This window comes from Carassius auratus, chromosome 50 (assembly GCF_003368295.1).
Source record: "Carassius auratus strain Wakin chromosome 50, ASM336829v1, whole genome shotgun sequence".
NCBI classification, from domain to species: Eukaryota; Metazoa; Chordata; class Actinopteri; order Cypriniformes; family Cyprinidae; genus Carassius; species Carassius auratus.
The window spans coordinates 5,783,105-5,791,482 of record NC_039292.1 but is presented as its reverse complement, the minus strand read 5'-3'; the positions used below and the strand labels follow the sequence as shown (position 1 = coordinate 5,791,482).

The 8,378-nt window shown below is 36.6% G+C and overlaps 1 long non-coding RNA gene and 1 pseudogene across 1 annotated transcript; one reads left to right on the top strand and one right to left on the bottom strand.

Annotated features, from left to right (window-relative positions):
* The first annotated feature begins 135 nt into the window (after positions 1–135).
* Positions 136–2,368, top strand: LOC113066770 (uncharacterized). Its single transcript, XR_003279220.1, has 3 exons — positions 136–177; positions 269–353; positions 1,577–2,368. It is a non-coding gene; the product is annotated as an uncharacterized LOC113066770 (long non-coding RNA).
* A 1,201-nt stretch (positions 2,369–3,569) lies between these two features.
* LOC113066769 (retinaldehyde-binding protein 1-like) lies at positions 3,570–6,836 on the bottom strand (annotated as a pseudogene).
* Positions 6,837–8,378: the final 1,542 nt, after the last annotated feature.

Genomic DNA, 8,378 nt, shown 5'->3' with positions numbered 1-8,378 from the left:
CAGATTGATGACAACATTATGAGGTACTTTAAAAGCTTTCATGAGACAATTCTGACTGCATCTTTAAGTTGCCATAATGATTCTTTTCAAAATGTATGTTCTATTAGGAAGTTTTCATGGACACAACTCTATAAAGAGTACTATGAGAAGGAAAGCTGTGTGCATTATATTCACAATGTAAGTAATATTGTTGAAAGCCAGTTATATTAAGTCATATTGTTAGACTTTTTTTTTTTGATAACCAAATTGTATACGTCTCTTATATCAGATCAGTGTTCCTCTCTTCTTGATGAACTCTTCAGATGATCCATTAGTCCACCAGTCACTGCTGACGATACCTCGCACACTAGCAGGTATTTATATATTAGATTTGAGCTATTCTATCTAATACTTTCCATTTTTATCCATCTTTATTTGGAAGAGTTAATGGATGTGTCAAGGCTTTTAACAGGCAAAAAAGAAGCCATTAAACATAAAGGACAGACCAAAGGAGTGTAAAAAAAAAAAGGGCACACGTCTTCAACACGTATGGCCTAATAGCGCTTTTAGGCGCCCATTAAGACTCTCAGCACCGCTGTGTGTCTAAGATCCTGCATTGGACACCTGTGCTGAATTTTTTAGGGCCATCTGATCCTACCCTCTGTGATTACTTATCAGATAACTGCTGTCAGCTTCTTCCTTCAGCCTCAGGTGAAAGATCCGACAGCAAACCCCCTATTAAGGAGCCTAACTGCCTTGCACTAAGGAAATATAGGTCACCTGATCTTTAGCTCCTTCCCTTCAACAGAACTTCAAAGTTGATGCATTTTTAAAGAGGCCACAAGAGAAGTCTTTGTAGTCTCGTATATCAATTTGGATGGATTAATGAGCATTCTGAGTATATGTCTAATTGATAATTAATGCTGTTAATTTATAATGATAATAAGACGCATTTATAATACGATAGAAAAACGATTCTCAATCTGGTTCAGTTAAAAACTCAACCAGTGTAGTTCGATTCCTTTACAAATGCCTCTCATGAATCAAGTCTTTTTAGTTAATTAAAAGCATATTTAACAACCAGTGTAGTCAGTTCTTGAACAAATGCCTCTTATAAGCCAATTCTTTCTTAGTGGATCAAAAGCATATTTAACAACCAATGTAGTCTGATTCCTGAACAAATGCTTTTGAATCGAAATTATACTGCACAGCTAGTAGTTGATTCCTGAATGAATGCCTCTTGTGAGCCAATTTGTTTCTAGTGAATCAAAAGCATTTCCTGCTGCCAGTGTAGACATTTCTTTATAAAATCAAAAGCATATTGTGTAATGAGTGTTCCTTAAATTCATGATAACACGCATATTGTCCAGTTTCTGAAAAAATTACTTTCATGAGTCTGTTCTTTTTATTGAATCAAAAAACATAGAAAACGGCCAGTGTAGTTGGACTCTTGGATGAATCTTTGTAGTGAAAAACATTCAGTGCAGCAAGTCCAGTTCCTATCACAATGGCTTTTATGAGTTGGTTCTTTTAAATAAATCAAAAACATGCATCTAAAATGAATGGCTATAAAAAAATCTGTATTGTTTCTCCACAGAAAAGAAACAAAATGTTATCTTTGCACTGACACTACATGGGGGTCATCTCGGCTTCTTTGAAGGCGCTTTTCTCTTTCCTCAGCCTCTTTCCTGGATGGACAAAGTCATAGTCAGTTACGCCAACGCTATCTGCCAATGGGAGAAACACAGGCCGCAATGCCAGTAGGAGAAATCATGCTTTGTGCAACACTAAGCATAATGCTTTATGGGGTTCTCTCGATTGAGTTGAGGTTAGATGATGGTTTCTAAAGGTCTGACTCACTAGAGTTTGCTCTGGCCTTCAAGAACGAATTCCAGAGAAAGCACATACGGTAATAAATTATACTTACCGTAAATTGCGTCAGATGTCAGTGGTGTATAGTTACAAAGCCTGACAAAGTGTGCTGAGGGATTCGTGAAATGATTTGGAAAGTTTATTTGCGGAAAAACATATCTGGCAAGAGGAGATGGTAACCCAAAGTTCACCAGCTGTCATTTACATAGATTTTCCTACACTGTGATGTTAGCCTATCTCAAATAAAAACTCATCAAATTACCTTTACAAGATGTTAAAACTTTGATTAAATTGTTAATTATTTATTGATGATTTTTGAAGTTCAATATAATTTGAAAGTTTGCACTTAAATTGAAATGGTTCTCATTTTCTTTTGAAAGGTCTGTCAAGGTTGCCTTATGTTTAATTGACACTTGACACTAACATGGTACTTTTAATTGTATCATTTTATCACTACTTCAGTGGCACAATCATTTTCAGTAAATGTATTTAATAAATAGTTTCCTGTAGTTGGAAGCGCAAAAAATTGTAGCAATATTCTTTTATTTGTCTCCGATTTATTGACTTATTTTAACAAACTCTCTCTCTGTGGTTCGTACTATCATTCTCTGTTGTTATACTATAAATAAACATGTCAAAGTATTTCCTTTAATTTGTAACTTAAACCAAAGAACATTGACAATAAGTTATTTTATTGCACTCTGGAAGTGGTTTTAGCTTTTCATGTCAATTAATCAAGTTAAAATCCTCTTCTTGATGTAACTGGAACAAGTTAATATCAACTGCAATCAGATAATAATCTAATCCTAACATGTTTATTTTATTTTAGTATTTTGACTACTTTTATTATTTCATTTTATATTAATTATTATTTATATATATATATATAATAAGCTTGTTTTAATGTTAAAAAAAAAGTTTTTATGTCCCACATTTTTTGGTAACAAGGTTGCCGTATTTGCAACACCATATAAAATGAACAGAAAATAAATCAGCTCATATTATTTAGTTACCTCCTGAGTGATTATCGATTTTGTCTTAAGGTTAAGCATTTTCACTGCCTTAATGTTTTTTGTTTATTTTAATGCTTGAATTTTTAATTTGTGCAGATTATTTTCTAGAAATAAATAGATGTAGCACCCGAGCACAATGTTAGACATTCCAAAAGGTTTTATTTGTGTTTCTTTTAACAGGAAATACATGGCAAAGTTGTCATTTTAATTTTTGAAAAGTTGTCAATTGTGCACTATATTTAGTAAAACAGTAATTGTTATAATGGAAATGTATGCACTCAGTTTAACTTTCGATAGAAAGTTATACCATTCAAAACATCATAGATTCTTATAATTATGTTTTAAACATTGACAGGTTTGAGTAATTTTCCATTCTTTCTTAACAAGAGAAACAACAGAAAGTGTCTGGACTTGTCATCTGCCATCTGTTCCAAAAGAATATCTATATTTTGGGGTAAATCTGAAAATGGGGACCTGCCAGATTAGTGAGGAATGTCACTCCAGTAGTCAAAGAGAATTTTAATTCACTGATCATATCTGTTTCTTTCCTTTTCAATGAAATCTGGAAACTTTTCCAGTGAGGCTGGTGGTTTGGTATGGGAATGTCTCTATGCTGCTGGGTTCACTGTCAGAAAAAAACAAAAACACGTTCGATCATTCTGTAATACATTACAACTAAATGAACATACTGTTGCATCCTGTACGGTGACAGATTAAAAGTGCTCAGTCAAAGAGTTGTGTTGCTGTGGCCTTTCCGTCATATTTGGGGCCTTTCCCATTGAAGTCTGAAGGCAGGATTTCAGCATCAAACTCCTTGAAATAGTTCTCCAGCTCATCACCGTGGACCAAACACCTTCAAAGACAGAAAGTCAGAATCACTTTCTCATCCATCATGAATATTCTTTGCAATAAACACAAATTACCCTTTCCAACAGTTTGCTCTTCATCAGGGGTTTGACCACATTGTAGGTGGTGGTGAAGTACCAGGGCTGGTGGATAAAGTGCACTGCTTTGAAACGCGCAGGGAAAGAATCCTGCCATACACAAGAAGCAGCAACAATTCAAATCTGGACATTTATGTTATTAATAGATTAATAGACTATGAAGGTTGATACGCCAACTAACTAATTGGTTAGATTATGGTTTAGATCCAAAAGTGTGTACGGTTCAGGCAGTCATGTTGGCAGCATTACGTAAAAGCAAATAGTTTTCGTTCCTGCTTTCACTGTAGAAGGGCACTAGCAGTTAGTCATGATTAATTTCATATGAAGTTCTTTGTGTTAAAACCCTCTTTTGGGTATGTGAGTATTACTAAGTGCACCTTTAAGAACTAATACAGAGCTATTTTTCTAAAAGATAGAAGTCAGTATGTCACCTGCAACATGTCCACCATTTTCTTCAGCTCTGTGGGCTTGAATTCCAGAGGCCTGCTGCATGGTGAAACCCTTAAAGTTTTCAATGATGCAAAACCCGTTGATCTGAGTCTCTTCATTTTCCAGAAGCTTCTCCAGGATCACGCAATAGGCTCTGAGGATCTGGAACAAACACAATATCAATACATGTAACAGACTTTTAGTTTTTTATGCATCCTTACTGAATAGTAGTATTTTCTACAAAAAAAGAAAAAAGAAAAATACAGACCTGCAAAATTTTGAACGGTATTGTATATATTTTTTTATTAATACAAAAAAAAATTTTAAAGAGAAAAGGACACCAATCAATATACAAACTTACTACCGGTTCAATAAATTGGGAACTGAGACCCTTGAGCAAGGCCCTGAAGCCCCCAACTGCTCCCCGGGCGCTGCAGCAATATGGCTGCTCACTGCTCTGTGTGTGTGTTCATGACTGTGTGTGTTCACTTGGATGGGTTAAATGCAGAGCACAAATTTGAGTATGGGTCACCATACTTGGCCACACGTCACTTCACTCACTCATCACTGAAAACATAAAAAAATCACCTCATCAAAAGTGATCTCCTCATAATCCCAGTTCTCAATGTTGAAGAGCAGCACCACACGGCCATATTTATCTCTGCCTGGACAGGATCCCTGGGTAACCGGCCTCAATGGTGCTGCGGACAGCCTCTGGGGTCAAGTTTTCAAAGAGTTCAGGGTAATCCCGCCTGAAGCGCACATAACCTTCAGGACAATAAAACCAATAGTAACATCTCAAGGCAAGAAGCATACCAGTGGCAGCAAATGTACAAATAACAACTCTTTGGCAAAACTATTTACCCTTCATGAGTTCATAGGCCCGGTTTACTTCATATTTCCTAGCACGGATGAACCTCACCAGCACACTATCGGGGTTGTCCCCAAAAGTGTCCTGAACACCTTTAGCAAGGTTGTCTCCAGAATCCGCCTTCTCTTTGATAATACCTCTGAGCTCCTTTACAGCTGACACTCGCTTCTCATCGGTCTCGTTTAGCTCATCTTTAGCCTACAAAGACATCACAAGTTAAAATAATTATAAAAAATAGAACTATTTGTTTGTAAAGCAACATCTTTAGTGAGTTTTTGTCAGTCAGAATATGTAGTGAATCATGCTAACTTGACAACAGATGCTAATTTCTAACATTAACTGGATTTTTTTATTTTCTCAACAAAATCTTGTGCCAGACTTGCCACTGTGATGCTGTACAGTTGCTAGGTTGTTGCTAGGGTGTTTGGTTGGTGATTAGGATGTTTTGTGTAGAAATTTAGCAACAGCAATGCTAAACTTAGCAAACAGCACTATAGTTAGCTATAGAACATGTATATTTAGCCATGTGCTGTGTTCAGTGTAATTGTGCATATTTTGTACTTTCTAAAAACGTGCTCACACCTTCTGCACCGTGTGGTCAGGTATTTGGGCGCAAGGTCCGACACCGGCCCGTGATCTTTGACCGTGAGGTGCTCCAGTTTAGCCCTGAGGGCCTGCTCCTCCTCGGACACCATCCGGAATGTTCCACTCTATAAAAAGTTATGGAGAAAGACTTGTGAAAACATCTTAATCGTGAGTTTAAGCAAACAATTAGGTTTAGTAGCCTTAATCAATGGAAGCTAGTGTGGGCCAGTGCTAAGCTCACTCACGTGAATTGTGAAAGGCCTAAACCTGGCCTGAGATTGGGGATAAGCTGCTAATGTAGCTCTATCCCTAAACACTAAGAACCACCTTAAAACATTTGTTCACCAAATGAGTGATGATTTGGAGGAACCTGAGTGAAATCACATGTTGTGACATAACAGGGTCTTAAAACTGAACATGAGTGGGCAACACTGTGTTTTGCTAATTTTACACATGAAATGTATCTTTCATTCTGATATCATATTATAGTCAGTAAGCAAATGCAAAGCTGAATGAGGTTTTGTAGCTTATAAAGAAAAAAAAATACTTACAACAACAGCCATTGCTTCAGATGCTCAGTGCAACGTTCTGTGAAGAGAGAGCGATTGATCATAAGGAAAATTCTTCCTCTCCAACAAAAAGTATTTTTATGACATAAAGACTTAACCATTGGAAGTTGAGTGACTTGGTAAAACATGGTATCATTAGTATTCAAGTCATACTCTCACTAGTTTGATGATCTAAAATAATCTGTCATTTTAAATTCAAAACAGGTTGTCTAAATATTAATTTATTTAGAAACAATCTCTGAAAGCAGGGGTTTTCCAAAAAATTGATTCTCTTAATTTCATGAGCAACTTGCATTCAAAATGACAAAACAAATCCCATGCTCTGTCCTAGAAAACAACACTTACCTGACACAATGCGGTGCTGCTCTAGCCAACAGAACTGAGTGAGGTGCAGAACAGACGGCTGCAATAATTTGTAGTGTGACCTGTGATGGATTAACAACGTCATATAGGATTATACAGAGCAGATTTGATGTTAATCAGTTGAAAACATTGAGAAAAGGAGCAAAGAGAACATTGACCAATAGCCTGCAGCCAATAGCATCATGACTCTCATATTTTAATCAAGAGGAACCTTCCCTGACCCCAAACACACTGTGTGATTAAAAATAAATAAATAAAATGAGGAGTTGAAGGGAAAGAGTGTGTCAGACATATTAACAGTTATTAGAGGTTAAATGTGAGGGAGGGTTCGGATATCTACTGACCAGTAAGATTTGACTGGATTCCAACACCATGAAAACTAGTATGTGCTGGCAACGTGAACAATGTCTGGAAATAGACCTTGAACACAAAGCTGTGTACACATGCCTAAATATATTTTTTAGGTATTTTTATTAGAATCAGAAAATGACGATATGACAATGCAATGCAAAACATCAAACCTTTTATAAATCTATATATAAATAGCGAATCAGAAATTACATCTTTTACCATAAATTCTGTGTATGTACATATAGGTAGGCCTACAATTTTTTTAAAGGGGTCATTGGATGCTACATGCACTTTTACAAGTTGTTTGAACTGAAATGTGTGTTGGCAGTGTGTGTACACAACCACCCTATAATTATAAAGATCCACCCGGGGTTTTTTTTTTTTTTTTTTCATCTTCATTATTTTTTTTACCCCTTTTTCATATCGAGCTGATATCAGATGCCTGTCTGTGTGATGTCACAAATACAGGCCCCTCTCACGATAGTTTGATTGACAGTAACGTTTCAGCACAGACTGGACTGGCATCTTACCTTAGACCTGCCCTGAGGGAACTGTCATCAGTCCACCCTTGTTTCTACGCTGGAGCAGATGTAGACAAGAGAATTACTCCCAAGCAATTGAGGTGTTTTGTTGTTGGATGTAATACTGAACATAGTAGCCATCATTTATTCCCAATATCTGAGCAGCTGAAGATGCAGTGGATTACCTTTGTTTTTGAAGGTAGATTCCCCAATCTACCTAAATGCGTCTATGTTCACATGAATGGAACGCAGGGTGAGAATGCCTCGGGAAAAGGGGCAGATTCAGCAGAGCTCATTAACATTTAAAGAACAATGCTACAAAAGAGCTTGCTCTTTTACCTTTTTAGGGTAAAAAAAGGTGTTAATTAAGGTGCTAATTAGTTCTCATAGAATACTTTAATAACATATTTTGGGTTTATTTCAATAATCACGTAATGCAAATTTGCTAATGTGTACTTCCATCTTGTCCTTTATTCATTGTATTGTTTTATTCAAGGTATAACTGTCTTTATAATTTGGGAAGAGGGTCTCCTGCCAGTTTATAATCATATTTGAGGGTTCTTGGCATCAAAAGGTTTTGGAAACCCCTGCTGTAGAGGATTGATAGTGAGTTTGGGCCATTTATATCACAAAGTGCTCAAATCACTGTCATGTCATTTTTCGATGTAACCTACACTCACTCTCCCAGCTATCTGCTATGTTTTCATATTTGCTTCCTTCCCCTGAACAGTTATCATCTTTTGATGTTATAATGCTACTGATACTTTCTGCTCCACTCTTATGTCTGCCCCTTGTCTTCCAGGCCAGCTCGTACCACCTCTTCTGCCCCAATGGCTATCTTATGTTCTCTGCGAGCATCATTTTAAGCTCAGAGCTGCAGA